The sequence below is a fragment of the Rhinatrema bivittatum genome, chromosome 14, assembly GCF_901001135.1.
Source record: "Rhinatrema bivittatum chromosome 14, aRhiBiv1.1, whole genome shotgun sequence".
Classification (NCBI taxonomy): Eukaryota; Metazoa; Chordata; class Amphibia; order Gymnophiona; family Rhinatrematidae; genus Rhinatrema; species Rhinatrema bivittatum.
Window position 1 is genome coordinate 31,247,964 of NC_042628.1, and position 26,836 is coordinate 31,274,799.

The following is a 26,836-nucleotide window of genomic DNA, read 5'->3' on the forward strand; positions in this document are numbered from 1 at the left end:
AATGAAAGTAATCAGCTTGATAGATCTTTTTGACAGTGGATATTCTTAAAATGCTTGTGCATATTTACAGTAGTGAGATGCTAAGAGGCATACTTTAGACAGGGCTTGGCATTTATTCACAGAAGGCTTTGCTGCCTGAAGGGTTGACCCTGTCAGTTTCCATTCAACCTTTCGTATTAGAATATGGTTGAGAGGTCATCAGATTACTTGACAGTGCTGTCAGCACATATTCCTTTATTTGCAACTGGGTTAACTAATCATAGAAAAATTTGGTTCACGTCTTCCTTAACTACTGAACTGAGATGATTGCTCTCAAGCAATTCTTCATGTTAAATGCTTAAGAACTAGGTAATTCTAAATCAAATATAGTGTAAGAAATAGAATTGCACAGATTAAGAGACAATCAGATGAATACATAACAAGCAAAGCTATTAACAATCAACTGAAAATGTTCATATTAAGAATTATTTCAAAACCTACCTACTTCATATTCAGATAATCCTCCTACCATAGGTACACATACTACATTGGGATGGGGAGTCTGTTTGATGAAGTAGAAAACTGTGCTTGTAGACTCAGCAATCTCCCCTTACTCTCCCTTCCACCTTGTATGTTTGGCAGGAAAGGTTTGCAAATTTTAAAGTCATTACACTGAAGAAAAATCACTATTCCTTCTACCTCAATTAATTTCACTTGTAGGACATATCATATCCACGGACAACCCAATTTTCTCTAAACTCAAAGAATATATTTGATTCTTACTCAGAGAATTTTAAGAAAGGTATAACAATAGACCATGTATGTGCAATCTGTAGTCGGATAGCTCTATATATACTTCAAAAGGTTACCGCGGCTATACATCATGTCTAAGAACATAAGAAATTTCCATTCTGGGTCAGACCAAGTGTCCATCGAGCCCAGCATCCTGTTTCCAACAGTGGCCAGTCTCAGGTTTCATAAATGCCTGGAAATGTAGGAGAGCTAAAAAAATAAATACATTTACTGACACATTAGAAATTAAGGGTGTGCACATACATTTTTAGGGGGGGGGGGGGTTTCCACTGCTCTTTTATTTGTGGTTTATTTCCTTTAACTTATTTGAAACTAAATAAAACAAATGCACTGGGGGAGAGAGGAAATGAAGAAAAACAGATACAAAACACAGGGTTTGACAAGTGCTACAAAATTTCAAAATTTAGTCACCTAGGGCCTTCCCCCTCTTCCTCCCCCACCACTTGGGATATTTTTACCACATCCATGGGTTTGTACAAATCCAAATGGGGCAGGAGTGAGCCACAGGCACACAGTTCCCCTTCTTAAAAATGGTGCCTGTTCATCCCTGAGGCTTTTGACATTTCGTTGTATGGGAATTAGCACCATTTTTAAGAAAGGACCTGGTAGTGCAGAAGTGCCTGGGGATCGCTCCTGTTCTATTTGGATTCCTACAGATCCACAGAAAAAAATTAAGGAGCCTCCGCGTCATCAAAAGTTGGGTTGGTGGGCCGCCTCCTCCTTTTTGTACCTGCCGGGTCGATCAATATTAATCTTTGCTGCCTCTTTACTCCAAGCGACTGGCCTCTCTTGAGAGGCTGAGATCTCTGTACCCTGCTAAAATGTCCCTGGAAATGAGGTCTTAGATTACAGCATCTATTTCTCTTTTATATAGCTCATCAGAAAAAAAAAAGGCAGGGTGTATAGAGATTTCCATTTACTCAAGGTAGAATCTCAGAGATCTGTATCAAGATATTTCTTCCTTCTAGTGATCCCTCTGTTTGTTTGTATACTCAAGTATATTATTAGCCTTCCCAACTGCTTTGTTGTATTGATTGGCTATCTTGAGATAATAAGAGTTCCTTCACCCATTTCTAGTAGTAAGTTGAACAGAACAGTGAAGGGTGAAGTCAGTACTTTTGAGATCTTTCTGTATTCTGGATTGTACCCCCATCAGATCCCATTATCTTGTTTACTTTTAATTGTGCCAGTAACCTATCGTTATATATTGTGTATGTTTTATTTTGTAAATCGCTTTCAGATTTTGCACAAAAGCTATTAAGAAATGTTAATAAACTAAACTAAAAAACAGTCAACACGCAGGCAATGTGCTGAAATGTGTTAATTGCCTCGAACTGCAAATGGTGTGGCAACATCTTCAACATAATGGTTGAACTCTTAGCTACTGATTATGTGATCTATTGATTAACCAGGAATTCCATGCAGTTTTCTTCTTACACTGTCCCATCTTGTGTAATGGAAAACTAAACAGTGTCATTCCTCTACTTTTTATGTTCATGTTTTGTCTTTCCTTCTGTTCCCTAAGAACTCTCCTCCTAATATTGACATGTGGTGTCAAATTGATACTTTACTGGTCTCATGATGCTCAGGTTTTTATATTGATTTCTATGGAGTGAGCCAGTGTAAATGTTTCATGAATAATACAAGAGAGTCCGTGTGGTTTTAGAAGTGTAGGCAAGCGTTTTTTACTTCTTTCCCTTAGATCACACTAGCAACACAACCTGAGATGCTCAGTGACGTTTTCCTAACCTGTTTTTGATAGAATCCAACCTCAGACTACGTTTGCATGTGCGAAATAGATAATGAGGCAGCTATTGCATTCTGTAACCCGGAACAGGATATGCATAAAATGCCCCAGTTTTTCTCTATTCTCTTGTTCAACTTTCTGCACCACCTCTGCTTCATCAGTTATTTGCTTTAGCCTCCTTTCACATTGCAAAATGGGTAAATCAACCCCTTGGTGTTATATTTTTGAAACTTTCAATAATCTTGCATTCCTACAAAACAACATAGCAATTATCAGCAAATAAGGATATCTGGCCTATTAAGACTTTGGCTAATCACCTTTATTGGTATCAATACAAACAGATTTAGTTTCCAGTCTTCTCCCACCCTTGCCACTGCCTTTTATATCTCCCCCCCAGCATGCTGATTTTTTGTCACCATTTAAGTTCCTACCGCATCTACTGATGGTTGGTTCTAGGTATCCATAACTCTCTAACTGTGAGATGCATCAAGCCGTGGTAGTGCTCTGATGTGCCTTAAACAGTGTATATCATCCAACAGAGCACTATCGCGGCAATATATAATATTTTACAAGTCCCCGCCCTGTCACTCTCCTCTATTACAACTGCTTTCTTTGCATGCAAATTGCATGCATGACTGATGGTGGTCATGAATAGACATCTGTGATAAAATAGCACCTTGTTGACATGTAGTAAACAAAGTGGAAGCCCTGGGATCCTAATGTGGGTTCTGAGGCTCCTGCTTCACATTTAAAGTGCTGGCAAAAAAAAAAAAAAGTCTGCAGCTCAAGAAAGATTTAGGGGAAAGGGCTGACCCCCAGCTGAACCCAGGGCTGCCACTTGAGGCAGCCCAGACTCCCAAAAAGTACAGTGCCATACTGTGATGACAGCCCACCAATATCCTCCCTTACCCCCCCAAAGGAAAATCAACTCATTGGGGTTTAGGGGTCCCCAACTGCCCTACCCCTTCCCCAAAAAAGGCATGACAGGCATACTTCCCATCACCTCCACCACTCCCCCAGGAAACATCAACCCCCCTCCCACACCTTACAAAGCTGCTTCTGGGTCCCTCACTGGGGCTGGGGCACCCTCTCACTCAACCCAGTCATTATGCAGGGATCGGACCTAGACCATATGATCTGTGTCCGATTCCCAGACCTTACCCCTATCACGTAACTGGGGCAAGTTCTGGTCAGCACCATTTTCAAAATGTCACCAACCAGGCTGGATGAAAGGGGGCACACTGGCCCTGAAGGACCAGAAGCAACTTTGTAAGGTTCGGGGGGTGAGGGATGTGTTGGGGGGTTCCTGGGGGTGAGGGGGAGCCTGGGCCAGACAGGTTTTTATGATGCACCTTTCTGGGGGAAGGGGTGGGGTTGGTGACTCCTGAACTCCAATAAATTGATTTTCCTTTGGGGGAGGGGGAAGGGGTTGGGGATGCATGAATCCCAATGATTTTCCTTGGGGGTGGGGGGCGAGGATGAGAGGGTTGAGGGGCTTGTTGCCACACAGGCACTTTCTTGTAATTTTTTTTTTTTTACTTTTGGGGCATCAGAGTCACCTTGAGTGATGGCCATGGATTGAGCCAGAGGGAAGTTCTAGCCCCTTTTCTTGATCCATGGGATGTTATTTTCCTAGTACCGGTAGTGGCTCTTTAAGGTAATGTGATCCCTTGAGGTTGGGGCTGCCACAACATTAAAGGGATGCTTGCTGTGTTTTTCTGTTCTGCAGTATTGAGCCCTGAGACAAAAGAATGCACCATAGAGCCAAAATGGTTTTTCAAGAGAGGGCCTCACTATTACAGCAACACTCCCCCCCCTGCGATAGTGGTACCCCCTCTTGTGAGAAAATATTGTGACTTAATGCATCTAGGCATAGAAGGCAACTTTCAAATGGGCATGTGAGCACTCATGTATGTGTGTATATGGGTGTGCAGGTAGATGTGCTGTAATTATATATATATATATATATATATATATATATATATATATATATATATATATATATATATATATATATATATATATATAATTTTGTTAAATAAATAAATAAATAAATATCCTGCATGCACATACGCATGTATGTTATAAAATATAAGAAATTGTAAAAGTCGGGAGTACACAAAAATTGGGAGATGTGCATGCATAAGCTTAAATTAGGAGGCACAGATGTGTGCGTATGTACATGCAGAATATAAGAATATAAGAATTCCACACATTAAGAAAGTTGGAAAGAAGGCAAAACGATTACCGGCATGGTTAAAAGGGGAGGTGAAAGAAGCTTTTTTAGCCAAAAGATCTTCATTCAAAAATTGGAAGAAGGATCCAACAGAAGAAAATAGGATAATGCATAAACATTGACAAGTTAAATGTAAGACATTGATAAGACAGGCTATGAGAGAATTTGAAAAGAAGTTGGCCGTAGAGGCAAAAACTCACAGTAAAAACTTTTTAAAATATATCCAAAGCAGAAAGCCTGTGAGGGAGTCAGTTGGACCGTTAGATGATCAAAGGGTTAAAGGGGCACTTAGAGAAGATAAGGCCATTGCGAAAAGATTAAATGATTTCTTTGCTTCAGTGTTTACTGAAGAGGATGTTGGGGAGATACCCATACTAGAGAAGATTTTCATGGGTAATGATTCAGATGGACTGAATCAAATCACAGTGAACCTAGAAGATGTGGTAGACCTGATTGACAAACTGAAGAGTAGTAAATCACCTGGACCGGATGGTATACACCCCAGAGTTCTGAAGGAACTAAAAAATGAAATTTCAGACCTATTAGTAAAAATTTGTAACCTCTCATTAAAATCATCCATTGTACCTGAAGACTGGAGGATAGCTAATGTAGCCCCAATATTTAAAAAGGGTTCCAGGGGCAATCCGGGAAACTACAGATCAGTTAGCCTGACTTCAGTGCCAGGAAAAATATTGGAAAGTGTTCTAAACATCAAAATCACAGAACATATAGAAAGACATGGTTTAATGGAACAAAGTCAGCATGGCTTTACCCAGGGCAAGTCTTACCTCACAAATCTGCTTACTTTTTTGAAGGAGTTAATAAACATATGGATAAAGGTGAACCCGTAGATGTACTATACTTGGATTTTCAGAAGGCGTTTGACAAAGTTACTCATGAGAGGCTTCTAGGAAAAGTAAAAAGTCATGGGATAGGTGGCGATGTCCTTTCGTGGATTGCAAACTGGCTAAAAGACAGGAAACAGAGTAGGATTAAATGGACAATTTTCTCAGTGGAAGGGAGTGGGCAGTGGAGTGCCTCAGGGATCTGTATTGGGACCCTTACTTTTCAATATATTTATAAATGATCTGGAAAGAAATACGATGAGTAAGAATCAAATTTGCAGATGATACAAAATTGTTCAGAGTAGTTAAATCAGAAGCAGATTGTGATAAATTGCAGGAAGACCTTGTAAGCAGTGGCGTAGCTACGGGTGGGCCTGGGTGGGCAGTGGCCCACCCACTTTCCATTCAGGCCCACCCAAATTTCTTTGCAAGACACTGCAGCCAATAAAAAGCAGGCAGCATCAGCAGGCACCCAAGGGAGAAAAAAAAATAATCAAACCGGCTCGTGTGTTGCGGCTCCTGGTGTCCCACAGCCTCAGTAATACTTTCCTTTATCTTCTTCCTGCCCCCGCGGACCAATGGGAAACCTCCTACCTTCTTCCTGCCCCGGCGGGCCAATGGGAAACTGCCTACCTTCTTCCTGCCCCAGCGGGCCAATGGGAAACCGCCTCCCTTCTTCCTGCCCCGGGCCAATGGCAAACCTCCTACCTTCTTCCTGCCCCTGCGGACCAATGGGAAATCTCCTCTCTTCTTCCTCCCCCCGCGGGCCAATGGGAAGCCTCCTACCTTCTTCCTGCCCCTGCGGACCAATGGGAAATCTCCTCTCTTCTTCCTGCCCCCGCGGGCCAATTGGAAGCCGCCTCCGTTTTTCTTGCCCCCGTGGGCCAATCGGAAGCCTCCTCCCTTCTTCCTGCCAGTGGGAGGAGGAAGCCTCAGATTGGCTGGTGAGGCAGGAAGAAGGGGGGCATCGGGCTGGGAGGAGTGGCAGTGTTCGGGCTGGAAGTGCTGAAATGCAGGGAGCCACAAAGAAAAGAGGCCAGCTGCACCAGGAACCGCAATAGAGTAGAGCAGTGGTCCCCAACCCTGTCCTGGGAGCCCACCAGCCAGTCAGCTTTTCAAGATATCCACAATGAATATGCATGAGAGAAAATGTGCATGTTATGGAGGCAGTGCATGCAAATTTTTTGTCATGCATATTCATTGTGGATATCCTGAAAACCTGACTGGCTGGTGGGGCCCCAGGATAGGGTTGGGGACCACTGGAGTAGAGATTCCCCAAAGCGAGCATGCAGAGGCTGGTTGCTCCGGGGAGTCTCCCCCAGTAAGCACAGCAGAACCGCATTTAAAGTAAAAGTGGCACTCAGCCATTCTGATTTCAGATGGGGCAATTGGAGCTCCCAGCGGCCGTAAAAGCAGGCAGATGGGGGGCACGGGAGCCTCGGGATATCCCGACAGCTAAAAGAAGGCTTGAGTGCTGTGGCATATTTTTCTAAAATAAATGTTTGCTGCTTCAGTGCGGCTGAGAAGGCAGCGGTAGCACTAGGAAATCTGCCACTGCAAAATTAAAGGGGAACACAGCATTGGGGTTCTAAGCAAAGTGTGTGTGAGAGACCAGAGACTGGGCAGGGAGGTGACTGGGGTGTGTGTGAGAGACGGTGACTGGGGTGTGTGTGAGAGACAGAGACTGATCGTAGGGTTTAATTGGTGTGTGTGTGTGTGTGTGTGTGCAGGGCCGGTGCTTCCATTAGGCAAACTAGGTGGTGGCCTAGGGCACCACAGTTTTGGGGGAGTTGAAAACTCCCACCAGCACAAGAGGTCCTGCGACAAATCCAATACCAAAGGAGGGGGCGCTGTGCAGGAGCTGCTGCCAATATATAATCCAGGGGAGGGGTTGCATTACTGAAGGTTCACCTAGGGTGCCAAATACTCTTGCACCAGCCCTGTGTGTGTGACTTGTGGGCCCTAAAGAAGAGGACCGTAAGGACAGAGCTTCAGCAGCCGCTGCTGCTCCTGGTATGTGCTTTCAAGGGAAAGGAGTAGGAAAGTTGCTGGAGATGGTAAGTAAAGGTGGCATTTTAAGTTTATTTTTCTTGATTGACTACCATTTTAATTATTGAGTATTATGTGATGTGTCTGCTGTTTTGAAATATTGTATTGATAATTGGACAATTTTTAAGAATTTTTATGAGTTTTGTTGGATGTTATTCTGTTCATCAGCTGTTTTGAAACATTTATTAATATAGTTTTACAATTATTTCTGTGTGGGGATCTATAGCAGCTTGACTTGTTCTGTTTTCCTAATAGGAGGTGTTTAGGACCTGATTTAATATTTGTAGTGTTGCCTTTTCATAAATAGGGTTGTTATATGTTCCATAATGCAGGTGTAACTTTGTGCAGATTAGTTTGTGTGCATTATTACAGATCCTGGGACAGTGTTAGGTGCTATATTTCTCTTTCCATTTCTCCAGGTTTGCACTGCATGCAGAGTGGCTTTTTTTGGTTTTCCATTCCAGTTTCTATCTCCATATTTATAATGTGTGGTCTTTCTGTACTTTGGTGAAGGTCGGTTCTGGGTGTGTGCCCGAGGTGAGGTATTTTACTAGCATGTAGGCATTTGTCTCCATCTTATTTGTGGATGCAGAGTGTATGTTTACATGATGATTGCTTAGTAAATGACAGGGCTGGATAGCCTTTTTCTCCTGTCTACCCAGTTATCCTCTCCACACTGCTAAGGATACATCCCAGCTGTCAGCCAAAGGGTGTGACCACCTTCAAGACATCTCTTTATGAAGAACAGTCTTTTTTCTGTTCTTCCTTTGTAAAGAAATTGGGATAAATGTCAGGAGCCCCTAGACTCGATTCAGCAAATGTCTCAATCAGAGGAAGACTAAAACTAAATAGTTGAGCCATAGGAAAGGAAAAAAAGTCTTCAAAGATATTTATCTGTTTTATTGATACAGATTAATAAGGCATTTGCTCAATTATGGTAAATATTTTGGTACAACATTCCAGAGGGTTTTAAAATATCTCACAGAATACTGCGATGCATGATGAGATATTTGTCTTTACAGTAGACTAGTATATGGTTCTTTGTAAGTTATGGGATACTGCCACTTGAGATCTCTTTAAGTATAATTGAAATGCTTCCATAACTATATATTAGGTTTAGCATTGGTAGCTGCTTGAAGTAATTGAGTTTAAAATATTAAATGTATAACAGCTATAGCAGATTATTTAGAAATCTATTGTCAGGGGTGTGTGTGTGTGTGTGTGTGTGTGTGTGTGTGTGTGTGTGTGTGTGTGTGTGTGTGAGAAAGTATTTATCAATAAGAATATGAATTCCATGGCTCAGACTTTGTTTAGTGCCCACCCATGTTAACCTTGGGCCCAGCCAAAAATTCATTTCTGGCTACGCCACTGCTTGTAAGACTGGAAAATTGGGCATCAAAATGGCAGATGAAATTTAATGTGGATAAGTGCAAGGTGATCATATAGGGAAAAATAACTCGCGCTATAGTTACACAATGTTAGGTTCCATATTAGGTGCTAAAACCCAAGAAAGAGATCTAGGCATCATAGGGGATAAAACATTGAAATCGTCGGTTCAGTGTGCTGCGGCAGTCAAAAAAGCAAACAGAATGTTGGGAATTATTAGAAAGGGAATGGTGAATAAAACAGAAAATGTCATAATGCCTCTATAACGTTCCATGGTGAGACCGCACCTTGAATGAATACTATGTACAATTCTGGTCACCACATCTCAAAAAAGATATAATTGCGATGGAGAAGGTACAGAGAAGGGCTACCAAAATGATAAGGGGAATGGAACAGCTCCCCTATGAGAAAAGACTAAAGAGGTTAAGTCTTTTCAGCTTGGAGAAGAGACGGCTGAGGGGGGATATGATAGAGGTGTTTAAAATCATGAGAGGTCTAGAACAGGTAGATATGAATCGGTTATATACTCTTTCAGATAATAGAAAGACTAGGGGGCACTCCATGAAGTTAGCATGTAGCACATTTAAAACTAATTGGAGAAAGTTCTTTTTTACTCAACGCACAATTAAACTCTGGAATTTGTTGCCAGAGGATGTGGTTAGTGCAGTTAGTATAGCTGTGTTTAAAAAAGGATTGGATAAGTTCTTGGAGGAGAAGTCCATTATCTGCTATTAATTAAGCTGACTTAGAAAATAGCTACTGCTATTACTCGCAATTGTAACATGGAATATACTTTTTTTGGGTACTTGCCAGGTTCTTATGGCCTGGATTGGCCACTGTTGGAAACAGGATGCTGGTCTTGATTGACCCTTGTTCTGACCCAGTGTAGCATGTTCTTAAAATTACAAAAAAAAAATAAATAACCCCAAAGTGAACTGAACAGTCCTATCCAAATAAATTCAACCAAACAACAAAAGGACACTGTATATCTATTTTAGTGCTGTGACATAATGTGAATCATAAACTTTTGATAGTATGGAAACCGTATCAGCAAGCCTGACAATGGCAGTATATCAAACTACCGTCTGGTCTAATCGTCACTTGCGGTGTTGTTCTTATTGGTCAAAATGCATTGCTATAGAAGTGATTCCAAGAAATCAGTTAAAAATTACCAAAAGTGGAATAAGTGAAGTATGGGTATTAGATTGTAGAAGATAAATAGTCCATCTGTTTATACATTTGGAATCACTTCTATAGCAATGCATTTTGACCAATAAGAACAACACCGCAAGTGACGATTAGACTGGATGGTAGTTTGATATACTGCCGTTGTCAGGCTTGCTAATGCGGTTTCCATACTATCAAAATTTTATGATTCACATTGTGTCACAGCACTAAAATAGATATACAGTGTTCTTTTGTTGTTTGGTTGAATGTTCTTAAAATTGCCACGTATCTGGCCACGCATATACACATGTATATGTGCACCTGTGCACTCATTTGAAAGTTACCATCTCTGGTTTCCTAAATGCAGCCTTGCAATTTACATGCATTTTTATGAAGTATTTTTGCTTATCTAAAAAGGTATTGTACCCACTAAAAGCATTCAAGTTAGGAAAATATTCTATAGAGAGCTTTTCATCTTCTACAATTCTAATACCCATACTTCACTTACTCCACTTTGGTGATTTTTAACTGATTTCTTGCTAATGCTGTTTTCAAACTATATGAATTCCAAAAGCTGGAATAGATCAAAAATATTAATTCAATTTGAATAAGAATATAAAACCTCTGTATACTCACCAAGTTACACCTTTCCCCCTGTTTAATGTATTTTCCCTGCTGTTACAAGTTACATGTAAACTGATATGATGTTTCGACGAATACCAGTATATAAAAACTTTAAATAAATAAATAAATAAATAAATAAATATATGCATGCAAATCTCTCTCATGCATATTCATTAGGGGTAGCCTGAAAACTTGACTGGCTGGGTATGTCCCGAGGACTGGGTTGAGAAGCACTGCTCTATATCATATGGGCACATTATCACCGACACAAGCCGCCATGATCACATCACTCCAGCTCTTCAGTCTTTGCACTGGCTACCCATGGCTTCCAGGATAATTTATAAATCTATGACGCTGATACATAAAGCCATTCAAAATAGAGATATGCACTGGTTCACAGATCAACTACAATTCAAAACGTCTTCCCGCCCAACGAGATTCCAGAATTTAGCCAAACTAAAGATCCCAGCACCCAATCTGACTAAACTCTCTAGTACAAAAGAACGATCTTTCATAATTGCTGGATCAACAATATGGAACACCATGCCCTCTGAATTACGCCAGGAACTTTGTCACAAAAAATTTAAACAAAACCTTAAAACCTGGTTATTTAAAAAAGCCTACTATTAATGAACTGAATCCTCTACTACTCATCCTAATTTCCACAGTCTCTCATATATTGCTTATATTCTATTAATACAAAGTTATATATTGTATTATATTCGTTCGGTTACTATGTTATATTGTAAAGCGCAATGCTGAATTACTGTTTGAATGTAAACTGAGGTGATGATACTTACATACCCCGGTATAGAAAAATCTATAAATAATAATAATAATAATATGGGCACATGAATGAGGTAGGGTTCTTATGAGCAAGCACTGCTTGCTATGAGCGATTGTCAGAAAGGATAAAGTATTCTGGCTAATAAACAAAATCACAACACATTGTCTCACTATTTCTCTCAGGTATAGAGGTAGAAGATAACATCTGAAATGGCAGACAATAATGCTAGTGTTTGCCTAGGAATAATTTTCTTCCTTGCTATAATTCCTGTCCATTGAGTGCAAAAAAAAACCCCAAACAAAACAACCCCACTCTTTGCTTGCTAGCTACTAGAATTTTACATCAAATAGTCTTAAACTTTGAAGGCTTATTAGCATTTCCATTATTTTATCTGAAATTAAAAGAAAAATGGAAGTCTACTATCAAAGACAACATTTTGAAATTTCACGAACATAGCTTTTCAAAATAAATTACATACTTATGAATATCAACCTAATAAACGAAGCTTGACCGACGTGCCGCAAATGCGCAGTAGAGTGCAGCTCTACTGCGCATGTGTGGGCAAGCACGTCGGTCTCAGCGAGCGTCAGTTGTATATCAACATGGCGGTGGTGTCTGAGCGGGTAGCGGCGGCAGTGGCGACGAGGAGCGTCGTTGTCAAGCGGCAGCGGCGAGGAGCGGCGGCTGGGAGGAGGGAGTGAGTGAGTGAGAGGGAGGAGAGAGTATGTGGGTGGGAGGGAGGGAGGGAGGAAGGAGTGGGTGTGTGAGTGGGTGGAGAGAGGGGAGGAGAGTGGGTGGGAGGGAGGGGAGGGAGGTAGGGGGTGGGAGAGGTGGGGAGGAGTGAGGGGAGAGGGAGAATGATGGGGAAGAGGGGGAGAATGAGGGGGAGGTGAGAGGAACTTGAGGGATGTGAGTAAGTGGAAGGGTAAGAAGTTGTGGAGCAGAGAGAAAAGGGAGTGGAGGAGGGCTGAGAGAGAGGGGATGGATTGAGAGAGGATGGGGAGTGACTGAGGGAAGGGGAGGGAGGTGAGATGAGAGGCGGGAGGCAGTGGAGACAGAGGTGAGTAAGAGACTGTTGGAGTGGACGGGGGTGAGTGAACGAGAGGAAGGGGGAGTGAGGGAGAAAAAGTGTAGAAGGGTGCTGTGTTCGAAAATGGACTGAAAAAAAAATTTAATGTAGCCCGTTTTAACGGGCTTAACGGCTTGTATAAATTATATAATGTACGCCTTTCTGTATTTATGATGCAACAATTTAAGAACCATAAACTATATGCTATGCCAGTAGTAATCAATTATTTTTGCCATTTAACATACCTGAATCTACTTAACTCTTCTATTACATCATCATTTGGGACTTAGGTCTCCTGGCTGATTGGGCAAAAATAATGCAATTCACAAAGGGTGCATTTTGTGGTGAACTGCTGCATTTCCGGCCTGAAATCCCATTTAGAAAATCCTAACTACCATCATAAGGACTGAGACTGTGCTTTTTAATCCTGGCTAGAAACAGCTGAAGGCAGAGGTACTGAAAATGATGTAGCTACAGCTAAAGTGATTTATTCCAAACAGTAATGGTAATTTCTTAGGAAAAACGTAAGCTTATGCATAGGAATTAGTTACACGGATTTGGATATAAGATTCTTGGGAATTAATGAATATTGATGAAATATACATATTCATGTACAATATGATATGCTGACCATTGATTTGTCCAGTGCTTGTTATCACTGTCTTAAGATCATTTATAAAGGTATGAAATAATACTGAGTCACCCAGAACTGTCATATCTGGGGTGGCAGCTGCTCCTCTGTGCTTGCATGATCAGATAATAAAATAAGGAAGTAAGCTAATTGCTTTCTATTTTTCTAATGGCACAAATATTTCTTTAAAGTTTTTAAATTGGTAGAGACAGAGGACCATAAATGGAACATACCCGAGAGGCCCCTTGGCCTGTCTTTAAGGGATTTCCCTCAATTTATGCTAACATTTGTTAGACACATTATAACATGTGTTAATACTAGTGAGAGCTAACAAACTTTCAGCCATTAGTCTGCATTACTGTGATGTAATGCAGACTGACAGAAAAAATATTAAATGAGCTTATTAGATGCAAAAATATGCTGATCAGCCTCAATGCAGACACATTAGTTCACACAAAAACCTTCGTAACACATGATGTGCTAAAGGCTATACTTCTTTTAGTATATAGTGCATTAAAACTGGCATGAACTGCTGTGTTTAGCACATTTTAGTGCATTTGTCCCAAAATGCTCAAAATGAAAAGGCTGTTTTCACACAGATCATATTTAATCAGTCTTTCCTATCCTGAAGCACCAGAAAGGAGAAGGTTTCAGTTGGTTATACTACTGTACCAAGTCTCTATGTACATGTCAATAATAGCAATATGATTTTGAAGCTAAAAACACAAGCTTTCTAATCTTTTCATAAGCAGTACCTGCTTTTCTGCAGACACCGAAGCACTAAGTGGCACAAGCCTCTTATCTGAATTAGCAGCCCCAGCTCTCTTCCCATATAGAGAGCCCCTACCTCTGGAATTTTTCTATGGGTATACCCCAGCCCAAGTGGTTTCCTACTCCACCTTGCCAGAAACTACTGTTCTGAGACCATTAACCAATAGATGCCAGTGAGCTAGACAAAAGGACCAAATGTAGGTGTTGGTAAAAAAAAAAAAAAACAGTATGAAACACGTACAAGGAGGCTGTAAATTAATGTGTAAACATTTTTTTGGCAAAATATTTTATGACCTACAACTTTTAGAAAGGGAAAAAACAGGGGAAAAAAAAGTATTAAAAAAAAAAAAAATCTACAAAAACACCATGGGCCGGATTTTAATACCTACGCGTGCGGGGTATATTTGTGCACGCTAACCGGCACACGCATGTTATAAAATCCAGGGTCGGCGCGCGCAAGGGTTGCATACTAGTGCACCTTGTGCGCGCCGAGCCCTAGAGGAGCCCCGATGGCTTTCCCCGTTCCCTCCGAGGCCGCTCCAAAATGGGAATGGCCTCGGAGGGAACTTTCCTTCGGGCCCCCCCCCCACCTTCCTCGCCCTTCCTCTATCTAACCTGCCCCCCCCCAGCCCTACCTTTATTTTGTAAGCTACGCCTGCCGGCCAGCTGCTAGCACATGATTCCCCGGCTTTGCTGCTGTGCAGGAGGCCTCGGGCCCGCCGCGACCATTTTTTCAAGACCCGGGACAAGCACGCATCGCCGGGCCTATGCAAAATAGGTTTGACGTGCGTAGGGCTTTTAAAATCTGCCCTGTGGAAACTATTCCAGATTCTCATGTTATTTTACTTGTATTTTACCAATATTATTTTAGCTTGTTGTATTTTATTGATTCATTTTATGATATTGAATATAATTATTGTGTTATAAATTTGATTTTCCAATAAGTTTAAGTTCTACTGTTTTATTATGTAATTTTGATTGTATAATTATATAGTGTCCTCTATATAATTGAGTGTAAACCGTCAAGATTGTTCTAGATTGACGGTATATAAACAAACAAATAATAAATAAACTCTTAGGGGTAGATTTTAAATACTGCGCGATCGTGTACTTTTGTTCGCGCACCAGGCGCGAACAAAAGTACGCTGGATTTTATAAGATACGTGCGTAGCCGCGCATATCTTATAAAATCTGGGGTCGGCGCGTGCAAGGGGGTGCACATTTGTGCAACCTGCGTGCGCCGAGCCCAGCACGCGCTGCCTGTTCCCTCCGAGGCCGCTCTGATTTCGGAGCGGCCTCGGAGGGAACTTTCCTTCACCCTCCCTCCACCTTCCCCTCCCTTCCCCTACCTAACCCACCCCCCTAGCCCTATCTAATCCCCCCTACCTTTGTCAGCAAAGTTACGCCTGCTTTCAGCAGGCGTAACTTTGCACGCGCCGGCCGAGAGCCCCGTTCCATCCTCCGGTCCCGGGGGCTGGTCCGGAGGCCTCGACCATGCCCCCGGGCTGGCGCCACGCCCCCGGGCCTGGCCCCCGAAACGCCGCGTCATTTCGGAACACCCCTGGACACGCCCCTTCACGCCCCTTTTCGAAAGCCCCGGGACTTACGCGTGTCCCGGGGCTTTACGCACACCGGCAGCCTATGCAAAATAGGCGCGCTGGCGCGCGCAGGCCTTTTAAAATCCGCCCCTTACATTTTACATTTTTAGGGAAAAATTAGTCCCACTGTTTTCTTGCAGAAATGTTTTTTTCTAATATTTTTTCCTGCCATATTTTCCCTTCCTGAAATTGCAACCCCTTAGATGAAAGATGATTTGTTTCCAAACTGTGCAGACAAATGGGGACACAGGAAGGATAATTTAAAAAAAACATTTCTAAGCGTAAATCAGCATGTTCTTCCTGGAAATGGGGTTTTAGAAAACTGCCCACCTGAAAGGGAGGTAAATGCCTGATTAAAAATGTTTACTTATGTACTGATAACGAGGCAAGAGCAGAGGTGACCAACAAATGTATTTACCCCATGGAAGAGAGATTTGCAGGTGGTTGGATTGCAAAGATTGGAAACAAATAAGGCAGGGGCCCCTCTATTTCGGTTTGCAGCAAAAGCAGAGACCTTTCATATAAGTTGTTACATCGAAACATATCGTACACCAGTATATTTTGCTAAATTTAGTTTCTAACAGCCCTGACTGCTGGCGTGGGTGTGTGGGGAAGTGGGTCATTATCAACATATGTGGTGGAAATGCCCCTTTGTTCTGGGACCAGGCTTTCAACTGCAATCTGCAAATTGTGGGAAATCCCCATCAACGGGATACCTGTATTTTCTAATGAACTTTTGGCAGGGCAGCTCATGTACGCAATGGTGGGTAGGAAGGTTTTTCAAACCAGCTGCTGCATGCTGGATGTCTCATGGGGCATAGGTGGAAGCAAGCTCCTCGCTTACAGTGCAGGAAAGGAAGACAGCAGGAATTGGCTTTGATGGAACAGTTGACGTAGCTCTTCGAGATCAAATGGAAACAATGATATTTGCTAGGATACTAGTCATGGAGGCAGAAATAATTTGCTACTTGAACGTTGCTGATTGGTTTTGGATATACTTCTTCCATTACTGTGCCTATTGATGTATCAGGATGTTGTACATGTACTGTACCTGAGTTAAAATAAAAAAATAACATCCAATATGCGGGTAAAGTGCATAGATAGGGCATCTGTGTGTGTTACTCACAGCATGAAGACGACTGCCGAAGGGTGGGGATGGGAAAGGGTTTGCTCCTACGTGCAGACATTTTCATTTTCAAAGCATGCATGCAATTTTTCTCAGAAAAAACTGTCCGCACAAAATAGGAGGTGTATATGCGATCGACTTTGCAGGCAATGTGAGCTATTAGAAAAGACCTTTTGCACTTTTTTGTCACACTTTTTGCCTGAAACGTAAACATGGCAAGTCTTACTTCAGTAAAGGAAGAGTACAAAGTGCATTACAAAAGTATATTTTTGTTTGCATGAAGGTTGTCAAGACTCCATGTGAGCACCAGCCTAGCACAGCTGCTAGAATAGACCAGCTAACTCAAGTTAATGGAATGAGACACTACAGACAAATAGAGAGCATTTGGGAACATGGGCACTGCTATAATAAATCTTCAACTTCAAAATAAATGAATCCACACTGCAAACCAAACCATTTGAAAAATAGAAATGTAACCAAAAAAAAAAAAAAAAAGAGAGAGATATCACAGTCAGTATAGCAACAGGTTTCTTAATACAGACCAGCACAGAACATGAAACTATCCAATGCAGAAAAATTGTTTTCCTACCTGGGGCATGCCAGAAGTCAAAGTCATCAAAATCTGTAAATGATATAAAAACATAAAAATATTTAAGTACATTTGCTAACAAAATAAGTTGAAATCATTCTTAAAATGATCAAGGATTTGTTACATTAAAATAAATGGTCAAATAATAAATGCCTTCCCCCAACAACGATTAAAAAAAAATGATGAAATTGTTTAACGATACAGTGCAATTCATGTTGAATAAAAGCATTAAAGCATTTTGAAGGTAAATTAATATTTAATACATATTTTAGTACTGCCAAAACTCAATTGTTAGAGAGCAAAACTACTATGAAAAGGTTGTGGTGCACTGGTTGTAGCATTAGCCAAATAAGAAATAAAGCAAATCACTTAAAAATTCCTTTTTTTTTTTTTAATATTTTGATTAGATTTTAAATTTAACAGGAAAATGTAACTTGAGCACCCTTAATACAGAAAAAAAATGAATGTATTATTATGCCATACAAATAAGAACCAATGAATACTCAAAAAAAAAAAAAGAAAACCCTAATCTTAGATGTTCCAAAAGGCTATTTATGTATTTATTTTTACTAGTTAGTAGCATCCATTCAAAATACAAATCCATGCATACAGTATCAAAATAGTGGTAACAAAATCTCATTACAGGCTGTAAAGGAGCAGCAGACATGCATTCTCTGCAGCTGTATGTTTGACTTTTAAATGCAGTTTAAATTTTGATCACTAGTTACAGTATTAACTTTACAGTGGACGATACTGAAGGAAAGAACAATGCAATATCTTGAAACCTGTGGATTACAGGATTAAATGCAATGTGATGTCACAAGAGGAAGCTCTTGTTAAATACACCTGATGGAATTCTTTGAGGTTAGTAGAGTTGTTGATTGGGGAGGGGGGGGGGAGTATATAAGGCTATACGGATTACAATAAGGTTTTTTTACTCTTTCACACAGAAAATTTAATTTTTGAAATTTTATTTAAAAAAATTTATAACTCTTGATGATCAAACTAGTCAGTCAGGGGGCAGGAGCAAAATGTATAACCTGGGTGAGAAATTGGTTGAGTAACAGGACTCAGAGAAGCGTAGTCCATGGTGCTGCTCTGCGAAGTGAAGGTGACCAGTGGAATGCCTGAAATGTGCGCATGTTATAAAATAGCCTGACCACACATATGTGTGCACAATTTTAAGAGAACACGCGCTAACGGCTAAATTTTAAAAGGGCCACACACGTAAATAACGGGTGATACGCACGCGGCCGGGCCTTGTGCGTGCTGCGGGCATTTTCTGAAGGGCCCGACCACATGTGTAATCCCCATTACCCACCGAACTGCCGGGCCGCTGCAAAGGGGCAGGCAGCCAGCCGGCACATGAAGAGCAGTAAGTAACAAAATAAAAAAATTAGGTATAGGTAGGGTTAGATTAGGAGACGAGGAGGAGACGGGAAGAGGTAGGAAGGGCAGGATTAGGGATAGGAAAGTTCCCTCCCCTCCAATTAAGGAGCAGACTGGAACTAGGGGAGGTCCAATTGCGTCACCGTCGGTAGGTTATAAAATCCCCCCCCCCCCCCCCCCCCCCCCCCCGGGCGCGTGAGTCATGCAGCCTCCCAACCACTAGAGGTCCTTCAGGAGCTGCAACTACCCTCATTTCAGCTTTAGTCTTGGTGACCTCATGACTCGGCAAATCCCTGCCTATTTAAGCCCTGCCTCTGTCTACACTCAGCACCTTGTCATTGAGTCTGCTTGGCTCCTTGCTTTCCCCCCCCCACCCCCCGTCTCTGTATATCTTTTGGCTCTCTGCAGGCTTCTGCCTTGTGGCTTTCCTAAGCCTTCCTGTTTCCCAGTTTACCTGATGGCTTTCCTAAGCTTTCCTGTTTCCAAGCTTACCTTGTAGCTTCCCTATCCCTTCCTGTTTCAAGCTTGTTCCATGAATCTATGGCTCCCAAGCCTCCTGTCTCAAGCTTGCTCCCTGGCTCCCAAGTCTTATATCTCAAGGTTGCTCCCTAGCTTCTAAGCCTCTGTCTCAAGCTTGCTCTCTGACTTCTAAGCCTCCGTCTCAAGTTGGCCCTATGGCTTTCTAGCCTTCTGTCCCAAGCTTGCCAGTATTAGTAACCTCTGTCCTGTTCCACTGTTTTACCCCTGACTTTGGTTCCTGCCTGAGCTCCAGACCCATCAGACATCAGCCTCCAGCTCTGTAGCCTGCATCTCAAGTCTGCTCTGGTATCCGTCTCCAGTCCAGTCTGACATCAGTCTCCAGCCCTGCATCCTGCATCCCCAGGCCTGTTCAGCTTCACCTGAGCTTGCTCCTCTTCCCTTCGGATTCCAGTCCAGCTTTAGCCTTAGGTCTCCTCCCTTGCTTAAGTCCTGCCGGCCACCAGAATCCAAGGGCTCAACCTGTGGGGAAGGTGACTGGTATAGGCCGAAGATTCCCTAGTCTAGTCTGCCCCTGGAGTCCTGTTTCCATGGGGGTTCCCCAGCCGAGCTGGGTCCTCAACCCTAACATGCATATTCACTGTAGCAATCCTGAAAACCCTGTTTCAGAGTGCCTCCAGGAGAGGGCTGGGCAACACTGACCTAGACCCTCTAGCACTTTATTCTGAACCCCCACAAGTTTCCCCAAATTCCTACCCAAAAAACTGCAAAGTAGTTTGATTTCACTTGTATGAGTCAATTAGTAGGTGTAAAAATATATGAATAAAATTGGAAATCTAGGACGGTAACTTTCAAATACACACATAGGCGCATGTGTGTCAGTGTGCACCCAGAGACGTGGCAATTTAATAACATACACGCATATACGCGCACATTATAAAATAGACTAGGCATGTGTATATATGCGCCTAATTTTAAGCTTGTGCATGCCCAGCATCTTAAGTCGGGTTTGAGCCTTGTGAGGGTGTTTTATAGCAGGCGTGTGTCCATGCCATGACTAGTTTCACCAATTGGTCCACCAGTTCACACAACGTACAGCTAAGTTTTCCAATCCCCCCTGGTTCCTTACTCCTGCACTACCCCGCCCCCCAATTACCCCCAGATCCCTTGAACCCCTTAATAAGACTTGCAGCTCCTCCATAGCAGAAATAAAGAGTAGGTACTTGTGCGCACATCTCTTGGTGCCACCCTGGAACGGCCATGCCCCACCCATTCCACACCTACACCACGCCCCTTTTTTGGCTGATATGATAAGTGCATGTAATTGGCACTTGTGCGCGCATTCAGGTGTCTTATAAAACTGGGTGGACACATGCAAGTGCCAGATGTGTGCCTATCTCCCGATTTGGCATGTGCCCAGCTTTTTAAAATTCCTACTCTGTGTGTATATCTTTTGCAAAATAAAATCGCCTGCACGTACTTCTGAACCACACCTTTGAACACCAATAGGCAATTCATTGTTCCCCCAGTAAAATTTACCCGGAAACTGAAATTTAGGGATACTTTCAAAGGTTATAAAATATCATATAATTACAGGTATATATGTTATTATTCCACATAGAACCCCTTTGGAAATTCAGTCCTATGAAGTATAATAGGCAAGTATTAATGAATTGATTAAAAGACCAAGAGCTCCTCATCCTGCAGGTTTTGTTTGTTTTTGTATTTTTGAGTGACTTATAAGAAACATTAAGAGCCTAATTCTTCATGTTCTTTCCAATAGACAGTGGGAGAAAAGCCTAGTGAATAGACTTCAAGCACAGTATAATATATTTAGACTTTCATTTATGATCCTTTTGGGCTCTTTTCTCTCTTTTTTTTTGTTAAGGGAAAATAGTTGGATTTTCTCTATCCCACTTTTTGATTGCATCTACATATTTGTAATGTGTGAAGACAATGAAGAATGTAGGAAAATTGGGTTTATAATGACTTAGCTATTTTGCATGCAGCTTGAAATTAATTGGGCCCTAAGGGCCAGGCTAAATGTCTTTAGAGAGAAACAAATTGCATGGTATTTTGACACTAGTTTAGATATGTGAAATATCATCAGGCCATTGAGATACACAGAATGTGACAGGTTGGAGGTGGAAGGTTGACATACCTCAGCTAATACCATGAGGATTTGTTCCTTAAAAGGTCAAAACATATACCAGTTTTCTATCTATCTGGGTATTTTAATGGTTTACATCTTAACTGAACTATTCGTTTACAATTCCCCTCCCCCCCAAAAAAGGTAAATGATCTCACTTACTGATTGTCAATAAAGATCTAGGATAGTACTGTCATAGTATTTATTATTTTAAGAACGGTCCATAAAATACTCTAGTGTTAGTGCATTGGTTGCTCTGCCACATTGCAACATAGCAACGTATTTCATGGTGAATTTTCAAAGACTTACGCACATACAAGTACATTTTAAAAGGTGCACATTTGCACCTATAAATGCATAAATTGTGCACATGAACAAAAATACTCTCAATTTTATATTGTGCGTGCAAGTACACGCACACCATTTAAAATATCCCTACCGTGTGTATGTGTTGTAGCCTTCATGACTGTACTCACAAGTAACTGGCTGAGAGACAGAGAGAGAGTGTGCCTCTTTTAAAGGGCAAATCTGGCACTCTCTACATATCCCACTGTAAGAGGGCAAGGGTTTGTAGACCATATATAAATACTGTGTAAATAAATCTATTGCATAAGTGGTGAAATTTTACAAAGGAAGCACGCTGACGCTGTTTGCCATTTTCTCAGTTCATTCCCAGTTCGCCCAGTTAAGGGATAGGACTTCCAAACCCCCTAGTTTAATAGCCTCCCTTACCCCTGTTATCCCCGACCCTTAAACACCACTGACTGGCCTAGATTTTTTTGTTTTAAATCTTACGCATCATACATAGCATAAGTAAGGTTACACACCAGGGGACCCCAGTACATGCCAGTACATGTAAATATTTATGTGCTCATCTCTTGGCCAGGGCTCGACCTGTCCATGTCACGCCCAGAACCACACACACACCCTTTTTTAACAAATTTCATTTGTGTGTGCAGCAGGAGATACATGCATACATGGCCAGCTATAAAATGGCCTGACTACTCGTGTATCCTGACTGATGCACACATCAAAGCTTTTAAAATTCACCTTCAAGACTTGCCAACTAATTTGGTGTATGTACATCTGCTAATTATCTTAAGTGATATTAAATGTAGTTATTGTATACTATAGGCCAGGTGGGAGGTCTGATTGAAGGGAGGAGTTCAGGTTGAAGAACCAGGAAGGTCTCGATCGTTTTCACCTTTTGTCTTTCCATTGCATGTCAGGAACCTTAATGAACACCCATGTGGACTCTGTTACACAGGTAAAATGAAGTGAATGAGGAAAATTCAACTCACTGAACATGAAAGTTGCATTGAAAATCAGAAACAAGAAGTCCACATGGTTGAACATTTCATGAGGTATTATCATTCTTTTCACAAAATAAGTGGTTAATTATTGATCAGATACATGAGAATTGGAAGGGAGGTGATCCTGATTCCTTACTGAATTGTAGGGAATAGGAGTGGATTTTTAAATGTCAAACAATGCACCTTCGGGTTGAACTCTATTTATCTATATTTATTTCATTATTTATTATCCGCCTATAATGAATATTGCTAAGCAGAATACAGACATATTTAAAACAATGAATGTACAAAATACATCAATATCAACAAATTTAAAACAGAATAAAATAAAATAAAAAAAGAACAATTATTACATACATACAAATTATCTAATAAAAGCTTATTCAAATAGGAATGTCTTTAGTTTATTATAAAAAACCCCGAAGTCCATAAGGGCCCTGAGAACTTCCAGTAGGGCATTCTGTAATTTGGGCACAATCAATGATATAATTCAATTACAAACCTCCTGTAAACTCACATCATGCACAGTTCGAACCTCAAGCAGACATTGGGAGCACATATATCCTAAATAATTTGGATATTCAGGTTATTTATCAATAGTCACTTTTGCTATTAATAACAAAATCTTAAACTTCATCCTCTGAATCATGGGTAACCAATACAACTTGTAATGCTCATGTTTTGGAACTTTTGCAATTAACCCAGCTATAGAATTTTGCAAACATTGCAATGCACATAATTGTGATTTAGCTAAGCCAATGTATAGTGAATTACAAAAATCAATTGTTGTTATAATTAATACTTGCACTATGGTTCTAAAACCCCCTGTTTAACAGCAGTCACAAATGGCGAAGCTGACGCAACAAAATAACCATGCAGCCATGACCATCTGTCACTAAAGAAAGGGGGAAGCGACACTGAAGTAGAGGACCTGCCCCAACTAAGGTCCCATGGCCTAGGCATAAGCCCGGCAGCAGGGCCCACCCCAAGGCTTGGTCCTCTCTGAGACCCTAGGCCCAGTTTACATGTTGGGAGCTAAGCTCTGAGGCCAGGTATCATTATCCAGGACCAACCCATACCCAATGCTGCCATCAAGCCTGGGCCTAGGCCAAGGCCTCAGGGATGGTACATGGCTACCAGACCTGGCCCCAGGACTGTGTCAAGTCAGGCATTGGGATCCAGCCTTTTGGTTGGGCGCTGGCATCTGGCCTGGTCCTGAGCCTGGATTGTGGTATTATTCCCGAGCCCGGGATAGGCCCCGCATTGGGAGTGAGGGCCCTAGCATTGGACCATGGCTGAGGCTCCAGCATCAGGCCTAGTCCTGGGCCTTAGCCTCAGCAATTGAACCAGGTTTCAGGCCTCAGCAAGGGGACCAAGATAGGACTAGACCTCCAGCCTGGGGAAGCCTTGAGTCGGCCTATGGAGTTTTTGCTTTTTATTTTTCAAAAAAAAAAACCCAAAAGAAAAAATAAATAAATCTTGGATTTTCTTTCATTCTATTTTGGAATATCACCAGCATATCAAGGAACTTCTTGGGTCTCCATATAATTAAATGAAGCCTAATGTGGGATCAATGCAGAATCTCTTAGCAAATCTACAGGATTCCTCATATTGCCAGAATTTGCCAGTGACATCCTAGCATTGTATTCATGATAAGAAAAAATATATCTTCCTTTCATTTGGATTGCACAGTGATGTCTAAATCTTTAAAAATGTTACAAGACTAATCCATATTGTAATGCCATTATATTTTTTGTAACTTTTTATTTAAGGAAACCAGCATATCACATATAAAATACTTATCTTTTGAAATGAGCTTTACGTCTATGCATAGTCTGTCATTAAAGCTATGTTCCACCTTATAATCACTTCTTTGGAGTGATTAGTATTTTTCCATAAACATCACCTCCATGATGAGTGCCAACACTCATAAAAAAAAAAAAATTGTGCCTATCTCATTGTATTTCAAAGGATCTGACTTGGAAAATGAATAGCTAAATTCACAATGAATAGTAGTCAAAAACCAAGGGGTCCATATTCAGCCGCTATGCGGCTATATATACATAACCAGCTAACTAGCAGAGTATATTTAGCAGCACAATTGCTATGTGTAACCGGCTAACTTTAGGACAGCCCTACAGGCTGACCAGAGTAGCCATACAAGGTAACTGGCTAACTCTGCTCAACCCCAGAATACCTTCTGCCTGCCCACGGAACATCCCCATCTTACCCTACTAAATTCTAGTTACCTGGCTAGAATTTAGCCGGATAAGGCCTGAATCTAGTCAAGTAAGCTATTTAGATGGATAACCATTACATTATCTGTCTACATGGCTTTTGAATATGGACCTCCAAATGTTTAAATTACAGGCCAGATCAATCAACTAATAAATCGATAAAACAAAATGTTTTTTTTTTAAAACATGTTTAGATCCAATGCCATATTGCTAGCTTTTGGAATAGAATGTCAATATGGTATCTCAGTCAGAAATAGAAGGAAAAGGTCTGAAGACATTAGGTCACCAGCATCATTAGTCCCAACAGCTACATTGCTATTACTCCCCCTTGATAGTTAGGCTTTCACACACCATCAGGTTTCTAAATGAAAGGTCAAACATCATATGCTGAACTTAGACCAGAAACTCTGTTAACAATGAACTGTGGCTTATACCTTTCAAATAGCTTCATCTGTCTCAAAACTTCAAATTGTTTAATGAATTTCAGTATCTCTGCATGTCTATTTATCTGCGCCAACCTTCCCCAGAAATTAGGCTAATAGTGAAGCTCATAGAAAAACACCTATAGGATTAACTTTGAATTACAAAAAATAACTCAGATAGACATGAAACCCAGCCAGACCACCTTCCACTTATACATTTATTCATCACACAAACCAATCACAGACCACAGATGAGATATATTTGGTCACATCCTTTTATGAGATACCTGGAAAGGAAATCTAATTCTGGGTACCTGAGCTTATACATGCTTATTTTAAACCCCTGGGAGGTACTGTTGGGCTTCTTTCATGACCATTTCTTGCTGGTCGCTGAAAGCCCGCTACTGCTTCAGTAGGGCCTCCCCTGAATCCACAATGGTGCAGAAGAGGGCCCAACCAGGTAGACTACCACCCACAGCAAGCCTGCTGACCTTCCCTTCAGTTATCAGTGGAACAAACCCCTCTGGCCTAACCCCTGGACATGTTGACTATTGCAACTCCTGGATCTCTGCCGCAAGGTTATGACCCTAGTCATACCTTTGGCTTGAGCCCTCTGGCCCTTTCCTTAAACTGACCTACCTTCACCTCCAGGAATTCTTCTTGAGAACCCTAGAGCAACAGAGGTAACAATTCATTAGTCATTTAACATGTTAACCTTGCTAACATTGGCAGTTCTAACCACTATATGGGAATGGTGGGAGGGAATGCTTCAGGTCATAGGGCAGGTGCGAAGAGGGGAAAAAAGCAGCAGCAGCTGCCAGATTTAAATCTCATGCCGGCTCTCTTCCCTCTTGTCGTGATGTCAGCCCCATGGCCAGTTATTGGTTGGTGCTTTTCCTGATGAACATTGATGATGTTGACATGCCTCATGGTAGCCAATCACAGCGCACCATGCCATGAGACCCATATCACTGGGGGACTCAGCCATGAGCCAGACACATTGACCATTAGGCTGGCACCATGCTGATGGACCCCAGCCTGACTCAGTCCTGTGTCCACCTCCCAGGCATCTAAGCCTTCCCTGACTCATCCGATGGATGGGGTGAATTCACAGTGGCCTTTTCCCCTTATGTCCACATGGGGTGAGGGGCATTCATATTTTTCTTCTTATTTTCTACTAACTCTGGTACTGATATGAAGAGCTGTTACATCAAAAATCAGGGTTTCTGATAAAAATATTTTTGTGATTAACAGAGTGTAGTGAGTCACAGCCAAGAGCACTGGATGGCATATGCATGCTGTACTCTTATTTTTGATGAAAAAACATATTAATGTTCTGTTGTCTATGAAATTTCAATATAAATGATTGATCTCTTCTAAACTTACATAAGTACATAGGATTTAGCCATACTGGGTCTGATCAAAGGTCCAT

General features: G+C 41.5%; 1 long non-coding RNA gene across 2 annotated transcripts in view; it reads right to left on the minus strand.

Annotated features, from left to right (window-relative positions):
• The window catches only part of LOC115076214, a 1,112,347-nt gene that overhangs the window by 571,760 nt on the left and 513,751 nt on the right, over positions 1-26,836 (minus strand). For both annotated transcript variants that reach the window (XR_003852699.1, XR_003852700.1), the window contains exon 2: positions 17,418-17,450. This is a non-coding gene — a long non-coding RNA (uncharacterized LOC115076214). The remainder of the gene's footprint in view (positions 1-17,417; positions 17,451-26,836) is intronic.